At 39.0% G+C, this 19,200-nt stretch overlaps 1 protein-coding gene across 11 annotated transcripts in view; it reads right to left on the reverse strand.

The window, feature by feature from the left end:
- ALPK1 (alpha kinase 1) overlaps positions 1-19,200 on the reverse strand; it is a 146,998-nt gene that overhangs the window by 93,891 nt on the left and 33,907 nt on the right. For 2 of the 11 annotated variants that reach the window (XM_049885501.1, XM_049885496.1), the window contains exons 2-3: positions 8,188-8,310; positions 6,070-6,157 (exon numbers count right to left, since the gene is read on the reverse strand). The exons of 6 other annotated variants lie outside the window; for them this stretch is intronic. The gene's annotated coding sequence lies outside the window, so the exon portion shown is untranslated. The remainder of the gene's footprint in view (positions 1-6,069; positions 6,158-8,187; positions 8,311-19,200) is intronic. 3 more of the 11 variants (XM_049885502.1, XM_049885497.1, XM_049885498.1) reach the window with 2 other exon arrangements.

Consider the following 19,200-nt stretch of genomic DNA (forward strand, 5'->3'; position numbering starts at 1 on the left):
GGGCGATGAACTTTAAACCAGTTTTTCAAAATGAAAGGCATTATGTTACACTAGGTTTGGGAAATTAAGAAAGCTGAGTTTTCAAAAGAAATAATTTTTTACCGCTTTTAAGAGTCTAAGGTCTTGTTTTAAAATGACACATTTCCTTTAATGTGAAAGATTTGAAATCAAAACTGCTAAAATGAACTTATTAATTACCAAAAGCACCTGAATATTTTAAGTTACAGACTGTCAAGAAGCAAATAAAATAACACATTTTCGACTCCCAAAATGAAACCAAGCCTTTTGTTGTAAGCCTCCACCCCCGCCTTTTCTTAATTTCAGAAAACTGAGTGGACAGCTTGTTCTGTCCTACAGTGGTTACTATAGTAAAGTTTTAGAAGATAACGTCTACTTATGGTACTTTGGGTGTAAACTATTTACACCTTTGTCCTAAAAAATGTTATTTAAAACACTGTAATTCCACATTACAATTGTTTAGAACTATAACAAAACCAAAACGAGGGCAAAAAGGGCCAGCAAACCTTCTAAACAAGAGAACCTAATGGTTAAGCTGTAAATGCTCATATTGCTATATTTATAAAGTAAATTTTTTGCATATGTACTATTACCCTTTTATTATCTGCTCTGAATAATTTTCTGATGATCAAGGTACAAGAGCTTGAGCCAGTTGAGCCTCAGTACAATGTAAGATTGCTTCTAGGGGAAGTCAGATTGTTGGTCAACAAAGAAGGCACTCACTCTTTCTCCACAGTTCTCATGCTGGCTTGAGAATCCTGCGGACTCAATGGTAAAGAAGAAAGCAATTATAGGCACAATTTCTGTACAAACTGTGCCTTATCTTTATTAAGCTGCAAAACCAAATATAGTTTTGCCTTATTTGATGCTCATATATTTATGTTGTGTGATAAACAGCAGAGGGGACTTTGTCTACACTGGGATACAGAAGAGAATTGACACTAAACAAAAGCACCTGTTGTTTCGTTCTTGTAATGACCTTAGAAATGACCACTGGCTGCATTTTCCCCGCACCCCTCCTAGGCTCTTCCCAACACTACCATCTCACACATCATTATTGGACGTAAAAGGAGAATAATTGAGGAGAAGATCAATAAATTTAAAAGCTCTTTAAGGAAAGACATAATGAATTTGGTACAGCACATATTTTTAGATCAAAGATGCCTTTGAAGTGACAAAACCCTAATCCATAAACTACTGAAGCACTTCCTTTCTCTCCCAAACTGCTTGTTGTCAAATAAAATGGAAGTTAAGGAAATTATCTTTATCTGAAAATGGCCAAAAGAAGCCATCACCTAATGACAGCCTTGTCACAAGCGACAATTGGGGAAATTGTCAGGAAGGCAAGGCCTAACAAGCAGAGGAGTGGGCTTGCTGTTTGCACTAATCTGGTCATGCAGCCCCCACACACAATCCCAGTCAGCTTGCTGTGTGAAACAGCTAAGGCTTTGTCAGTGTTAACAGGGACTGGAAAGAGTACTCTTTCATGAATATGTATTACCATCCCTTCGAGTCTGCAGAGACAAGCCCTTCCAAACTGAGATATAAAACACACACACACACACACACACACCATCGACCAACAAAAACCAAGAGAACCTAAGCTACTCAGTTGAGTGTAGCGAAATGCTAGTAACTAATGAAAGATCACGCGCGTTAGAAATACAGCCAAAGGCATCCTATTCCATGTGTTTGCTGGGATCTTTATTTCCCAGCAGTTGAGATGAAATCTTTAGGGGGCTTTCAATCTTTGGGAACCACGTGTATGGGTTCCAAGTTGCTACACATCGTTACATGGATTGCAAATCACACACCTTATAATGAATTCAGCATCCCATTGCCAAATACTTTCTGAAATTCTAAATATGTGAAAATAACTTTAATATTAAATGAACACATATGCAGTTTTAAGAAAGTGATTAAATCTTATATTGTCTTCCAATGAAGAAGTAAAAACACTATACGGAGAAAATATAATGAAGATACAGCATTTTCCAATATTGAGTAGAAGGACATCATGCAGAAAAAAAAAAAAATTGTAAACAAAGAATTTTAAGGTGAAATGGAGGTGGGAGACCTACTCTGCAAACCTTTGTACTTCTAATAATAGCGCTTGTTTAAAAAAATATTCATATCATTTCCTACAAAGATGAATTATTTCGCACCCACCCCGGCCATGGATCTAGTAAGATATGTTTGATGTCTGAATAACTGAACTTCAGCTTTTCTACTCATATTGAAATTTAATTTTATTTAAATATAAATCCTGTGTGTGCATATGTGTACATACGTACATATACATAGATACACATACATAAACGTATATGCATATATATATACTCTCACTTTTTACAGAAGCAGAAAGCCAAACAGTATAAAGATGATTCTTTTTCACTTTTTCTTCTGATATGATAAAGTTTGGTTTCCTACCGTGTGAGACAAAGCTCAGTTTTGAGGGGTTTGGCTATTAGACAATGTTTGCTATAGACATTTACATTTCATTAGCATATTCTACTCTACATGAAATCCAGCTTTGAATACTCCCAGTGCGAGAAAGCTAATCCTCTTTAAAGACCTACAGGCTATATTACATGTGGCCGCAGCAGCAGTTGTGCCACAGCCCCATCACTTTGAAGACGGCTGAACAGAGTTCTCTTGTGCGCCCGTCGGTACCCAGCCTCATAAACCACTGTTTTCTGTGCCTTGAAATCCTTCTGTTTTCATCAAGGAGAATAAGGAAGAGGCTGAGATGCATGTTTCCACTCTGAAAGCTAGACTCCACTTGAAGAGGAGAGGCTATGCTGATTTCACTTTTTCCTAAGTGTCTGTCTACAATCTTTTCAACTAAGATTAAAATGAACTATATCCAAGTATTTTTGATCCTTTGATCAGGATCAAGTGCTAACCACATCTTCTGTCTACAGAATCTGAACCTGGATAATCGGGGGCAAGTGACACGGTGATGTCACAGGTCTTTTTGCCTTTACCCTTATTTTTACGGGAGAACATTAAACATTCAGATGCAGTGATTCATAGATAGCTCACTTTCCCACAGACAGAGATTACTCGGCTGATGATATCCAACTAAGCAGCAGAGAGGTAACGCAGTGATCCAATTTCAATAAAATATAACAAACAGCACAAATTGTACAAACTGCAGAAAATTTATATCAATTTTTTGAGTCAAAAACAAAGGAAAGCAAATGAGTTCCATCATTCTACTGGTGATATTTCCTTACCAATGCTTAGATTATGTTTTTAAAAAGGCAAGTGTTATTCAATAAACAAGAATGATTTTATTTTTCATATTTTATGATAATTTAAAGCAAATAATTGGTTTATGAATTATTAATTTGTAATTTTGGGAAAATAATTATTTTGTAAAAGTGGCTATTGAAGATGTCCATTATACTGTTTAATGCTATTTTATTTAAAGCCCCATACAGTAAACTCTCCTATGATTCTAAAGCAGGAGACACTTTAATTTTTATGTCAAATTGGTATATTTCATTTTATTAGATTATGAGGCCCTAAACGTCATCATATTGTCCCTTTTTTGTCTTTACTTCAGAGCTTGAAATTTTATTCTAAAGTCTGTTCCTGTTTTTTCGTACAAAATCAGAAGCAACAATTGCCCAAGAAACACTGGGAAAGAACAGTAATGGAGAGGGGTGTAGGGGAAGGACTCTCTACCTGAAGAAAAACCATAGTATAACTATAATAATTAAAATAGTGGAATAGTAAAACAAAAAGCCCAGAACAGATCTAAGTATGGATAAGAATTATTGTATGATAAAGATAACATTTCAAATCAGCAGAGAGAAAGGATGGATTATTTAATAGACAGTATCAGGGCAACAGACTAAGTACTTTTTAAAGATGAATTTAAAAGAAACATTCACTGAGCACCTAGTTTATGCCAGGCCTAGCGCTAGATGCCAAAGATTAAGATATGACTATGACTCAAACCCAGGGAGCTCACAGTCTAGTGGAGTCATCAAATAAGAAAACCCCTCAAAAAGCCAGTTTTGGAGATAAAACAATATGAGCAAAACCACAAATATTAGACATGGGACAGGGAAGAAATTGTCCTGGCTGGAGTGGAAAATTTGTTATGAGAATGGGTTGGAGACAAGTCTAGACAGATGTCATGAAGCTGTATGACACACAACCTTGAAAGACAGGGCAGGATGCAACATGGAACTGGGGGGACACAAGGATGAGCTGCCAAATGTTTAACGACCAGCTCTCCAGGGAGTAGGGAAGGGAAGCTCTGGTTTGTAGAATTTGCCAATATCTGTGGTGTAAATCTTTTTACCATGGCTGATTTCAAGCTATCAACGTGACATCACCGAATATGGGTTGGGAAGAGATTCACAGCAGCACACCACTATACATCTACCATACAGATACACTAGTCATAAGTAACCGCAAAAGCATGTTGTTGTTGTGTGTTGTCAAGTTGATATCTGACTCATAGTGACCCTGTAGAACAGGGTAGAACTACCCATGGTGTTTCCAAGGTGCAGCTGGTGGATTGGAACTGCTGATGTTTTGGTTGGTAGCCTGAGCTCTTAATCACTGCACCACCAGGGCTAAGTAATCTCAAAAACATAGATAATAGTAAAATGCCATAATTAGGAAGTGACGAATTTTGACTTTGTCTTTAAATAATTTATCTAAAGTTTATATAATTTAATTTTTAATGATGGCGGTGTTTAACAAACAACTTACAACATTCCTGAACTTTTGATAACTGGCTCCCATGAGCTGGCACAAGACAGCTCCAGCCCAGCACAGAGAGAGACCAAGAAAAGTTTCTAATAAGGGACATAATAGAAAAAATTAGAACTTTAAGAAGATTAATATGGTATCAGTGAGTTAATTTTTGGGTCTTTTCAAGTTTTATAAATTTTATTCAAAAAATTTAAAATGCACATCTTAGCTGTCACATATCCAGTCAACCTCAGCTGTCATTGTTTTATTATCTATGAAGCTTCCATAAACATGCACAAGTGAGCAATGTGTGGTCTGTTCTGTAGTTGGTCCCTGGCCTTGTCTTGACTGATCATACTGAACTCCATCATCTCTTTACACAGATGTAGTTGATTTGATTCCTGTGTATTCCATCCTGAGGTCCACCCTTTGTGTTGTTGAAAAAAGGTATTTGCAGTGACTAAGTCATTGGTCTTGCAGGATTCTGTCATGAGATCTCTGGCATCATTTCTAAACCGAGGCTGTATTTTCTGACTACTACAGATCCATCTGTCTTCTTTGTTTCCAGCTTTCTCATTTGAATCACCTGTAATTATCAATGCATCTTGATTGCATGTTTTTTTTTTTTAATTGTACTTTAGATGAAGGTTTACAGAGCATACTAGCTTCTCATTAAACAATTAATACACATACTGTTTTGTGACACTGGTTGTTGACAACCCTATGATGTGACAACACTGATTGCATGTTTAATCAATTTCAGACTGCAGCAATTTAAAAATCTTTAATTTCATTATCTTTGGCAACATCATGATAAACGATGAAAATACTGAAATTGTCAAGGATTTCATTTTGCATGGATAAACAATAAATGCCCATGGAAGTAACAGTCAAGAAATCTAAAAATGTATTGCATTGGGCAAATCTTCTGCAAAAGACCTCTTCAAAATCTTAAAAAACAAAGATGTCACTTTGATGACTATGGTGACCCTGAACTAAGCCATGGTATTTTCAATTGCCTCACATGCATATGAAAGCTGGACAATGAAAAAGGAAGACTCAAGAAGAATTGACACATTTGAATTATGATATTGGTGAAGAATACTGAATACACCATGGACTACCAGAAGAATGAACAAGTCTGTCTTGGAGAAAGTACAGCCAGAAGGCTCCTTAGAAGCAGAGATGACAAAACTTTGTTTCTCTTACTTTGGACATGTTATCAGGAGGGACTAGTCCCTGGAGAAGGACATCATGCTTGGGGTCAGTGAAAAAGAGGAAGACCCTGAACGAGATGGACTGACACAGCGGCTGCAGCAATGGGCTCAAACATACCTACTATTGTGAGGATGGTGCAGGACCAGGCAACATTTCTTTCTGTTATGCATGGGGTCGCTATGATTCAGAGCCAATTTGACAGCACCTAACAACAATTTGCAAAAGAGGCAAATAAGAGTCAAAGAGATTGAGTAACTTGCTTAAGATTAAAGCTTGTTTTAGACAATACAATGCATACTCAGTGTCACCTCCTAAATAAACTTCCTCTCTCCTTCTGACTTGAGTACATTTCATTGGCTCAACTGTTCCAGGCATGGACTGTAACTGGGAAACATTAGTCTCAGAAGAAATACAACCAGAAATTTCCTTAGAAGAAAGATGGTGAGACTTTGGCTCACTTAGACAGGAAAAGTCAATAACTAGAAAATGACATTATTTTCATAGAGAATCATCAAAAAACAAAGGAAACCCTCAATTAGATGGATTGACACAATAGCCAAAACAATACACTCAAGCAGACCAACGATCATGAAGCTGCCACAGGACCAGGTAACATTTTCTTTTGTTATACATAAGGTTGCCCTGAGTCAGAATCCACTCAATGGCAACTAACAACAACAACAACACTAAATGGAGTCAAGATGCCAGAAATTCTTTAGTCTAATATTAAGGAAGAAATGCAGATACTTAGAGATAGGAATTTAGGATAGATTTATTATACGTGATCTACTCACCCAACCCCTTAGTATAGCACCCCTAACTATGTACCTGGAACACTCTCTTTACTGAGGTATTGAGAAATACATTAGTGAGAAAGGACCAGCACCACTGAAAAGTGACTTAGTAGTTGTACTTGGTAATCTGGGGATGGAATTGGAAGACGCTGTTACTGAAATGTGCTCCATGATATGCCCTCTTTGAAACTGAAGGGATATCAGTGAGGCACAGACCGAGAGGCAACCAGAGCTCTGGTAGCATGATTATGCAAGGGCAGGACCAGACAAGTAACCAGAATGAGTTTGGCCTACAGGGACCCTTAGCTGTAGCTAATAGATGGGAAGTCCACTAAAGTCTTACTTGATCTATATAATTAAAATCCTAGGTCTGCCAAATAGAAGCATGACCTCACTTGGTTTGCAGATCCAGAGCCACCTGAATGAAAGGAAAGCTGGGTACCCTTGAGGAAGTTTCCAATAATAGTATCACAAGAACTTCCTCCTCCAAACAAAAAAACCAAACCCATTGCTGTCAAGTCAATTCTGACTCATAGCTTCCCTATAAGACAGAGTAGAACTGCCCCACAGGGTTTCCAAGTTTGTAATCTACGGAAGCAGACTGCCACATCTTTCTCCCGTGGAATGGCTGGTGGGTTTGAACCGCCAACCTTTTGGTTAGCAGCCGAGTGCTTAACTACTCTGCCACCATTTCCCAAAGTGATCTGTAGTAATTTTCTAGGGCAAATGTACAGAGGAGAAAAGAAAGTGTCCAGATCTCTCTGCAATTACTAGAACTGTCTCTGGGCCACAGTAAATCCTAGGGACTCATAACATCACTCTAATTCAACAGGGTGGAGGCTTAAGGGGATTGGGTGACAAATGGAGACCTGGCCCAAATCCATCTCAGAGTAGACATTCTGGGTCCAAACATTTACTTGTATTTATTTTCCCAGTTTCTGACTACAGAATTAGAGGAAACTTACTTAACAACAACTGGCATAATTTCCACATTGGCTCCCTGACTTGTAAAATGAGGGATATTATGGTTGAAAGTGCTTAGTGGAAACCTTTCGTGCTATCGCTAACTACCAAAGTAATAAATTAAAGCAATACTATATCTTTGAGAAAATCAAAGAGATTAGTCCCACTGTCAAATACTGAAAAAAACAGAGGAGTGGTGATTTTAGCACATCCTTATTTTAACACGTATGCTTGGCTGATCCAAGAGCCACATGGTTTTGGAGAATGAATGGAGTATCTTAAATTAATTCAGGTAAATACAGAACAAGTGGTCAACCTAGAGGTACTCTCCTACTACAGCAAATTAATCCAGACTCTGGCATCTGTTACACAGCTATTGGTGTGCAAAATATGTTTTTGTTTATCCAAATAAAGCAAAATCACTAGAAACCATTTTGTTTCCCCTGGCAGGAATGGTCATATACCTTCATGATCTTACCTAAGGGCTGTGCCAAGACTTCAACTCTGTGTCATAATTCAGTATTAAGAGATCTTGATCATTTTATCATCCCATGGGTTATGAATCGTGACCATATAACTGATGACAACATGTTCATTGGACCTGGCAAGCAGAAAGTAGTAAATACCCATGATGCTTTGGTAAGACAAGTATATGACTTAGGATAAGAGATAAAGCCCATGAAAATTCAGAGATCTACTAATTCAGTGATGTTTCTGGGAGTCCAGATATTAGAGATATGTTGAGATATTCCCTCCAAAGTGAAAGACAATTTGCTGTACTTTATATCCATCCTCACAAAGAGAAAGGCACAAATGATTTGTGGGCCTTTAGGAGCAAAATAATATTACATTGGTGTTACCTTTTCCTACTTACTGAATAAACCATGAGGTTTCTATATTTAAGTAAGTCCCAGAACAAGAGAATATTCTTCAGCCAGTTCAGTTTAAAGCACAAGTTGCTCTGTCACTTGGACCTTGTGACCAAGGAAATGTAATGCTCACAAAGTGTTTGGGGCAGACCAGGATATTACATTGAGCCTATGGAAATTCCTAATAAGAGAATACTATTACAGCTCCTAGGATTGACAGCAAAGCTTTATCACAGTTATTTATTGACAAATAACTGTTTTTGAGAAAGAGCGCCTGGTTTGCTATTGGATCCCTATAGGTACTATCTGGCCATTTTGGAAAATTAACTGATTATGAGACCTGAGCTGCCCATATGAATTAGAAGGTATTTGATCCGCCTATTCTTAAATTGGAAACCCTCGTGGCATAGTGGTTAAGTGCTCCAGCTGCTAAACAAAAGGTTGGCAGATTGAATCCACCAGGCGCTCCTTGGAAACGCTATGGGGCAGTTCTGTTCTATCCTATAGGGTCTCTATGAGTCAGAATTGACTTGACGGCAACTGGGTTTTTTATTCTTAAATTTGGATTGTCCAGCAGGTCTCCATCTCAAGTTGAAGTGGTATATACAAAATCAGGCTCAAGCACATGCTAAAGGCACAGGTCATGAGAAAGTGGCTCAAATTATCATGGCACCTAACCTTACTGTAATGCCACGTATCCCTAGGCCCTCACATATAGCTTCATTCACATCTTCCTATGGCCTGGGAAGAAAAGATTCAAGACTAATTTACTGATGATTATTTGCAATGCACAGGCACCAGCCATAAGACAGAGCTCTCCTCACTGTTGTCCATGTAGGACGAGTGGGAAAATGATTCCTCTAAGTAACCAAAACTTTTAGGCGTACCTAGAATGGTCCACTTTGCCGGACAGAGAGATATCTATAGGTGCAGATTCATAGACAGAACCTAAAAGTTGGGTTTGATGATGAGGAAATTGGAAGGAACAGATTGGAGGACTGGTGACAAAGAGGTTTAGATTAATGATAGAGGTACATGAATAAACCTCTAAGAATAGAGGATGCCCTCAATAATCAGGTGGGAAAGAGGAATGGTACTGAAAATATTCCTTGGCCTCATTCCCCACTAGTGTTTCTCAAGGGGCTTATGAAAAAAGCCACCATGATAACAGAGATTCAACCACATGAACTTCCCTTTACCAAGGCAAATCTGGCTACTATCATTGTTGAATGCTTAAAATGCCAGCAACAGAGACCCATACTGAGCCTTCCATATAACTCCAAGCCTGTTGTTGTTGTTTGGTGCCGTCGAGTCGGTTCAGACTCATAGCGACACTATGCACAACAGAACGCAACACCGCCCAGTCCTGAGCCATCCCTACAATCATTGTTATGGTTGAGCTCGTTGTTGCAGCCACTGTGTCAGTCAACCTCGTTAAGGATCTTCCTCTTTTCTCCTGACCCTGTACTCTGCCAAGCATGATGTCTTTCTCCAGGGACTGATCCCTCCAGACAACATGTCCAAAGTATGTAAGATGCAGCCTTGCCATCTTTGCTTCTAAGGAGCATTTTGGTTGTACTTCTTCTAAGACAGATTTGTTCGTTCTTTTGGCAGTCCATGGTTTATTCAATATTCTTCACTAGCACCACAATTCAAAGGCGTCAATTCTTCTTTGGTCTTCCTTATTCATCGTCCAGCTTTCACATGCATATGATGCGATTGAAAATACCATGGCTTGCGTCAGGCGCACCTTAGTCTTCACGGTGACATCTTCGCTCTTCAACACTTTCAAGAGGTCATTTGCAGCAAATTTGCCCAATGCAATGCGTCTTTTGATTTCTAGACTGCTGCTTCCATGGCTGTTGATTGTGGATCCAAGTAAAATGAAACCCTTGACAACTTCAATCTTTTCTCCGTTTATCATGATGTTGTTCATTGGTCCAGTTGTGAGGATTTTTGTTTTCTTTATGTTGAGGTGCAATCCATACTGAAGGCTGTGGTCTTTGATCTTCATTAATAAGTGTTTCAAGTCCTCTTCACTTTCAGCAAGCAAGGCTGTGTCATCTGGGTAATGCAGGTTGTTAATGAATCTTCCTCCAATCCTGATGCCCCGTTCTTCTTTATATAGTCCAGCTTCTCGTATTATTTGCTCAGCATACAACCCCTGATGCACACCTTTCCTGCCTTGAAACCGATAAGTATGCCCTTGTTCTGTCCGAACAACTGCCTCTTGATCTATGTAAAGGTTCCTCATGAGCACAATTAGGTGTTCTGGAATTCCCATTCTTCTCAATGTTATCCATAATTTGTTATGATCCACAAGTCGAATGCCTTTGCATAGTCAATACAACACAGGTAAATATCCTTCTGGTATTCTCTGCTTTCAGCCAGGATCCATCTGACATCAGCAGTGATATCCCTTGTTCCACGTCCTCTTCTGAAACCAGCCTGAATTTCTGGCAGTTCCCTGTCAATATACTGCTACAGCCATTTTTGAATGCTCTTCAGGAAAATTTTGCTTGCGTGTGATATTAATGATATTGTTCTATAATTTCCACATTTGGTTGGGTCACCTTTCTTGGGAATAGGCATAAATATGGATCTCTTCCAGTCAGTTGGTCCAGAAGCTGTCTTCTGTATTTCTTGGCATAGACGAGTGAGCACCTCCAGCACTGCATTTGTTTGTTGAAACATCTCAGTTGATATTCCATCAATTCCTGGAGGCTTGTTTTTCACCAACGCCTTCAGAGCAGCTTGGAATTCTTCCTTCAGTATCATCGGTTCCCGATCATATGCCAGCTCTTGAAATGGCTGAACATCGACTAATTCTTTTTGGTATAATGACTCTGTGTATTTCTTCCAAGTGTAGATGGTAGGAATGGCATCAGCCAGCCTCCTGTTGACTGCTTCATTATATTTAACCGCTTTCAACATGAACTTGGAACAATTTTTCTCACTAGAATGGATATCTATTTTGGATATAGATTTCCTTGCTATGATTCTATCAGCAATACTTTCTGTGGACTTTCTGAAGGCTTAATTCACCCACAGTATGCCATACCATTGCTTCTGGCCAAGGATGCTATTGGCCATTTCCCATAGGTATTACCATAACCTAGGAGCCCCTGGCCTTACAGAGCAGTGGAATAGTCTATGGAAGACTCAGTTATGGAGCCCACTGGAGGACAACATCTTAAGAGGTGGGAGTACAGGTCTAGAGAAAATAATATATGCTATAAAACAATATATGGTCTTGTTTCACCTAGAGAGATACCACGGGTCCAGGAAGGTCCAGGAATCAAAGAGAAGAAGCAGACATGAAACCTGTCATACTATCCTTCTCTAGGACTTATATATAAAATTTTTTTTTCCATCATCTCAACTTTGGGTTCTGCTGGTTTATAGGTATTAATACCCAAGGGAAGAATGTTTACAGTAGGGATTACAATAATGGCTTGAAAGAATTGGAAGTTAAAACTATCATCTAGACATCTGAGGGTCCTGGGGAAACCTGGTGGTGTAGTGAAGTGCTACGACTGCTAACGAAAAGATCAGCAGTTCGAATCCACCAGGCGCTACTTGGGAACTCTATGGGGAATTCTACTCTGTCCTATAGGGTCGCTATGATTCAGAATCAAGTTGACAGCAACGGGATTGGGCATGCCACTGGACAGATAGACAAAACACTGAGTTTTGATTTATCCTGAATACAATGGGGCCGGAAAGAGTGTATCTGGAACCCAAGAGATGCCCTATGGCTTTTCCTAATCTTTTCTGATGGTAAAAATTAAAGGAACACTAGGTACAACCAAATACATCAGCTCTATTAAGGGCTCAGATCCCCAGGAAAGAAGAACCATGAACTGCAGAGGGTCTGGCTGTGAGTACAGGGAACATGGAATGGGCAGTGGAGTAAGAAAGTTATCAACACCAAATCATGCCTCGTAACCAGTTACAAAAGAGGGACTGCTGCCAATATTCATATTTTATAACTTGCTTTGTGATGTGTATATTTATATATTAGCCTATGTCCTTTTTTAACCCTCTCCCTGTCTCCTATTATTTTATGTAAGGTTGCCTTTATAGTTTAGTCCGGGAATAACATGTAAGTTTTACAAAACTGTTACCTAATGTCTTTTTCTTTCTCTTCATTTTTCTCTTCTTAGTCTTCATTTCAGGTAAATTTACAAACTTCCTTTTTCTGGATAATGGGAACTGTATAGGTCAGCAAGTTTCTCTTTTCGCTTGATTATCAGGAAGCTTAGAACTTTCTGTAAGCTCATTTGTAATTATTCCCTTACCTCATATTTCTAGGACATTGCTTTCTGTCTTTTTTCTAAATGGTTTCTGATCAATGTTTTTCATTTTAATTTCTCCTACATTGGTTTATGCACATTTTAATAGTGCACTTCACTTCCTTTTTTATCATAAATAAACCCTTGCCTTTAGCAAAGCAGTTCATGTGTTCCCTTAGCAGCTCTGCCACACAGTGGTCTGTTCAACTGTTCAACTAATATTTCTTGAGAGCTTACATTGTGCAGACACTACATTCCTGCACTCCCCATCACTCTGCTTGGTTCACATGTCCTTGAACATCACTGTTATTTCATGTCAGATGCCCCATTATTAACTCCATGGGCAACACTTGGGGCTGTGTTCCTCTTTCTTACCTAGACTTTTTTTCAGGGTCTATTTCTGACTATGTTCCTCATTGCCATTTTCTAGCATCTGCCTTTCAGCAACGTATACCTCTAAGTCCAAGTCCACTCTTCATAACATTTTACGATTTCTGAATTTTCTGATAAATTCTATTATTCACCATATTTTAGGTTAACTGCCATCTTGGTGGTGGGGGGCCTGTTCTATTCTCTAGGAAAAATACCTGTCTAGTATATAACCAGAAACCCTGGTGGTGTAGTGGTTAAGTGCTCTGGCTGTTAACCAAAAGGTCAGTAGTTCGAATCCACCAGGTGCTCCTTGGAAACTCTATGGGCAGTTCTACTCTGTCCTATAGGGTCGCTGTGAGTTGGAATTGACTCAATGGCAATGGGTTTTGGTTTAGTATATAAACAATTCTCCATACGTAAAGTGGTTAGCTTATTTTCCTCTTTATTACTGAATTGATCTTTCTTCCTTTCTGCCTTCTTATTCTTACCAAGCATGTATATTTATTCTTTCATTCACTCAACATTGTTAAGTGCCTACTATACGCCAGACACAATCCTGGGGAAAAAGAGATAAATACAGCACAGTTGCTGGACTCCAGAAGTGCACATTTGTGGGGAGCCCAACGTGTAGGCAATAATACAGCCCTATGATAAATGACAGGGCAGAGGCACCATGGAAGCCTAGAGCTGTCCCTTCACCTGACCCACAAGCTAAGAGGCACTTTGGGGACAGTGACCCCGCTTTATAATGCAGCAAAAGGTCATCAATCTATCATGTTGGGTGAGTTGCTGGGCTTTACAACAGCTGGAAAAAAAAAAAAAAAAAAAAGCATCCAAGGCCACTACATGAACAGGCACCGTTTTGAAAAGTCATGCTAATTTTTCTACAAATCCTTATTTTTACATATAGTTGTGATTCGAGATGGCAAAACTGTACCTCAAAGTAGCAATTTAAAGAAAAAACACATTTCTCAATGACTGCACATAGATTATACAAAAGCACTGAAGAGCTCCCTTAAGAGTCCTGAATGCCGAAAGCGGGAGTCTAGAAACCTCCGCCAGCCAGTGAAATGTTAATAAAGACAGTAATCGGCCCCTGAAGGATTGTTTGGGGGAGTGTACAGAACAAATACTCAACAGTGGCAACAGGAGGAGGGGAACATTCAATTATTTATATGGATCTTAAGATGTGGATACTTTGGACATGTAACTGTGTTAAAATGTGATATATTCTGAAAGGGTAACATTTCTGTACCTCTCAAGAAACTTGCAGGAAATTTCTTTAGGTTCCCTTCTTGGTACTTCTTTCGCTTGTTTCAGTGACAAGCAGCCAGCACGAACGCTGAACCAAAACATTTCTACCAGAAACTAATGCAGTCTGTTCCTTCAGCAGCACACATGACTGAGGGTGAACTCCTTTCAACAAACAGATTGAACCTGGTGTGCTAGCAAAGAAACCCTGGTGGCACAGTAGTTGAGCACTCGGCTGCTAACTGAAAGATCAGTGGTTGGAACCCACCAGTTCCTCCATGGGAGAAAGATGTGGTGGTTTGCTTCCATAAAGATTTCCAGCCTTGGAAACCCTGTGGCAGCAGTTCTACTCTGTCCTATAGGGTCCTGTGAGTCTTTGGAATCACTCAAAGGCAATGGATTTGGGTCTCCCTCAACAAAACAAAAAGTCTTCTTTTGTAGTAATCCCTTGGTCTTTCGCTATCCAAGTTCGCCATCTACAGGTCATACAATTTTCAAATTACTCTTTAGGTCTTCAGAGAATTCACACATGACTTTTCCTGTTTAGGCAGTTTATGCATTTCATTGTTGATCCATGACACAACTGATAGCTCCTTACTACATATTGAATGTCTTGTTAAATATTTACTGGACTCTCATTTTATTTTATTTTTATCACTCAGGGATTTATGGTAAAAAGGCAATAGCGAAGAGGAATGATTAAATATATGTTTCAGTGCCATGTGTCTGAACATCAAAAAAAAAAAAGGCACTCGCTCTCCCTTCTGGTTAACATAAAAAAAGTCACACTTTTCGTTAATGTTCATATCACAAAAACACTAACAATCATCATAATAACTATCATTTACTGAACACTTAGCTCGTTGCTACTGGACTAAGAACTTACAGACATTATCTAATTTAATACTCACAGCAAATTTTTGAAGTATTATTATTCTAATTTTGCAGATGAGAAATTTGAGGTTAAAAGAGGTTAAATAACTTGGCCAACAACACAAGGCTCGTTAGTAAGTTGCAGAGGAACCCAGATCCGTCTCACTCATTCTTGACCAATCACCATATTGCCACCAAGCAAGTTTCTCTTTTTTCAATTTTTCCAATCTAGAATGATTACCTATACTTTTTGAACTACCTTCCCTAGCACACACATACACTGAGGTTATTATGTGCCCTCCCAGGAAGGGAGTGTCCCCTTACTCCTGTACAGTAACCAAGATTACAACCAGATACTGCAAAGAAGTCTCCTACACTACCAAATTAGTCCAATGGCATTCTAGAAGCCAGGTCTGGAAGCCAGGCCTGCTCCTCTTCCTGAAGCTTATGTTAGCAAGTGCTTCCTGACCATACCTGACCCTCCCCGTGGACTTTGCATGAAGCCATACTCAATTAACGATGCCTGGGTTTAAATAAAGAAGGGTTGAGGTCTTCCCTCCAAAGGAATCCTCAAGTTAGAGTTTCTGTCATACGTTTCTTAAGAGGACACCCTTTAAGAAAACAATCAAATTTTCCTTTTGGAGATAATTTCTCTAATTTGAATTGAATTTGAGCTTCTACTTTTCCCGTTTTACCAAATGTGCAGTTCACTTAGGTCATTTGAAGACGTGCTCACTTCTGGAATTCAGGGATTTCTGGACCGGTCACCAAGATTTCTGGTTTGTATGAATACCCTGGGGACAAGGAGACTTTGAGCACTGATTACTGGGACCCTTGGATTAAAAGATTATTAGGTTTATTTTAGTTGCAAGGAATAGAACACACCCAAACTACCTTTAGCAAAAAAGGGGAATTTATTGAATGGATACAGGGCTACCTCATGAACATAAGGAAAGAAAGTGCAGACAGACCTCAGAGCAATTAGAATCAAGAAATGAAAGCTATTTGACGCAATAGTAATCTCTCTCTCTTAGCCTCCACAGTTTACAGTCTCTGTTTTATTTTATTTGGTTATTCATTCTACAAAGATTGGTGAGTCCTTCTATGTGTTAGGCATAATGCTAGGTAGGTTCAGGAAATACAGAGGTGAGCAAAGAGACACAATCTGCTTCATTCTTCTCTGTAGACTATCTATGTTTGATCTATTCTACATGACTTCCTGATTCAAGCTTGCGACAGAAACTAACTCAGTTTCAGCCTCCTTCATTCAAAGACAAAATTTTAGCACATATGGCTTATTATCTTTGGCATCAGCTGTCCATCCCTGATCCATCAGGTACAGCAGCAAAGGGAATGGAAGGAATCGCATGGGACTATCTCAGTAGTTAGGAAATAGATCAAATTATATGAACCCAGGATGCTGGTAAGGAGGAAATGACTGGTGTGAGAAATGTGAGCTAAACTCAAGACAGAGAGTAGAACTGAGATGGATTTGAAATCCTCCATACGGGGGTGATAGTTGAAGCCACTACATGAGATTAAAGGAGGCAAAGCAGGGTTTGAAGAAGAGATGGCCTTCTAGAGAATGTCTCTACTTGGGAGATCTGTAGTGGGAAAATGGCCTTCAAAAGAAGCAGTTAGAAATGGGGGGAGAACCAGGAAAGCAGAGAGACATGATACTGTCCATAGCCATAACTTTTACAGGAAGGCCCAGGATAAAGTCTAGGAGGCTACTAGATTGGGTAACTAGGAAGTTCTTGTTGATATTGTAAACAGATATTTCAGAAGAGGACAGACCATAAGAGGTTAATCGGTGAGGAAATAAGGGGGATAAATACAGACTACTAAACAGTTAAGAACTTGAGTCCTAACCAAAAGGTTGGTGGCTCAAACCCACCCAGAGATACCTTGGAAGAAAAGCCAGGTGAACTGGTTCCAAAAGGCCACAGTCTTGAAAACCCTGTGAGCACATTCCACTCTGATACACATGGGGTTGCCATGAGTCAGAATTGATTTGGTGGTAACCAGTTTGTTTTTTGTTTTTTCTGTTTAGGGGAGGAGAAAGATGGAATAGAAGTCTGTAGGGAAAATAATGTTTTTTGAGAATTGGTAGATTTGGACATGTTTGGATGCCAAAGAGAAGATGTCAGGAGACTAAAAAAAAAAAGAAAAAGATAAAAGAGAGGGAATACGAATAATGAGAAAAACCACAGAAAAATAAAAAGGTGGGCTTGAGAAAACAGAAGAAGCAAGCTTGAGTATGGCAGCCCATTGCTTCTCTGAGGAGGAGGGAAGGAGAAAAGTATAGATAATGATTTAGAGAAAATCTGAGAGTTCATCATAGATAACCCACTATCTTAAAACAAAAACCTGGGAGTTAGAGTGGCAGGAATGAGTCAGGCTTGAAAAAAGGTCTTGGACTGAAATAGTGCTGTGGCTAATTGGAAAGACAACCAATAAAGGATGGAAAAAAAAAAAAAACTCACAGAGCATCACTGAAGTTCCAGCTATGGCTCATGGGCAAGGGATCTAATCAGAGTCAGCTGTGGGACTGTCTTAGCTCTGGGCTAGACACATGAGTCAACTCAGGTCTGGGAAGTGCATACAGTGGGGGTCAAAGGGACAAAATAAAAGTCTAAAGTGCTTGTAAAAATACAGCTAACCTATTTAGCCAAGTGGTCTAAACTCGGGGCGGGGGGAGGGGGTTAGAGAGGCTAGAAGTAGCTCATAGGCTGAGCAAACTGGGAATCTGGGTATTGGAGATACCAACAAAGATAACAAACTCATTCACGAGAATGGAAAGAATGAAAAAAAGAAGGTGAAGGATTATATTTACATAAGGGATTTTCAGGTTTGGGATCTTGGAATTTAGAGTGGATTAAGTGAAGCAGGTTCTCAGTTGTGGCTATGTCTGGGCCAGTGACGGACGTGGAGTTTGCTCACGTTGAAGTAGTCAGGGAGACGTAAGTATTTTGAGAAACAGCATATTTAATTCATGCTCTAATATATTCTCCTAAAACTGATGTGATATTTCATAACATCTCTTAGTGGTGGCCCTCATCAGTCTTACCAGAAACGTACACAGCATTTTACCTTATGCAATATAATGATATTATCAAATTTTCCAAAAATTCTGTGCTTATGTCATGATTTCTGGCTCAGAAAATGGGTCTATTCTGGATTTTAATTAAGATGTCAGCGACAGCAAAGGCTCACATCATTCACTTTACCTTCTGTTTTAATGTCTTTCTGCAATTTAAGAGCCTGTAATTTTGTTCAATGAGTAATTTTGTTCTTGTTTCTTGTGCCTCACTGCTGCCCTCTTCTGGTAGTACATTTATGTTAGAAGAGGCATATGCGACATCATTTTCAACTGGGCGTGTATTATCCGCAAAGGAGCCCTACTGGCTCAGTTATTAAGAGGTCAGCTGTTCATCGAAAGGTCAGCAGTTCGAACCCACCAGCTGCTTCAGCTGCTCTGTGGGAGAAAAACAGTGCAGTCGGCTTCCATAAAGATTTACAGCCTTGGGAACTCTATGAGTTGTAATCAACTCGACAGCAATGGATTCATATTACCAGTACTGGCATATTTGAACTCATTAATGAAAACAAATCTCTGCACTCTACAGAACAAAAAAGGTCTAAATAAGTTACAAGACTTAGTAATTATTATTGGAATTAGCAAGAATTAGTAATTCTTTTTGAACTCCATTTCAGTAAAAATTCATTAGTTTTATGAATTCCATTATAGAAAAAAGAAAAAGCATCATTCTACTGTCTCAAAAGATTTGATATTTCAACTTAGCAGTGATGAAAATTACCAATGTGGGA

Source organism: Elephas maximus, chromosome 5 (assembly GCF_024166365.1).
Source record: "Elephas maximus indicus isolate mEleMax1 chromosome 5, mEleMax1 primary haplotype, whole genome shotgun sequence".
Taxonomy (NCBI): Eukaryota; Metazoa; Chordata; class Mammalia; order Proboscidea; family Elephantidae; genus Elephas; species Elephas maximus.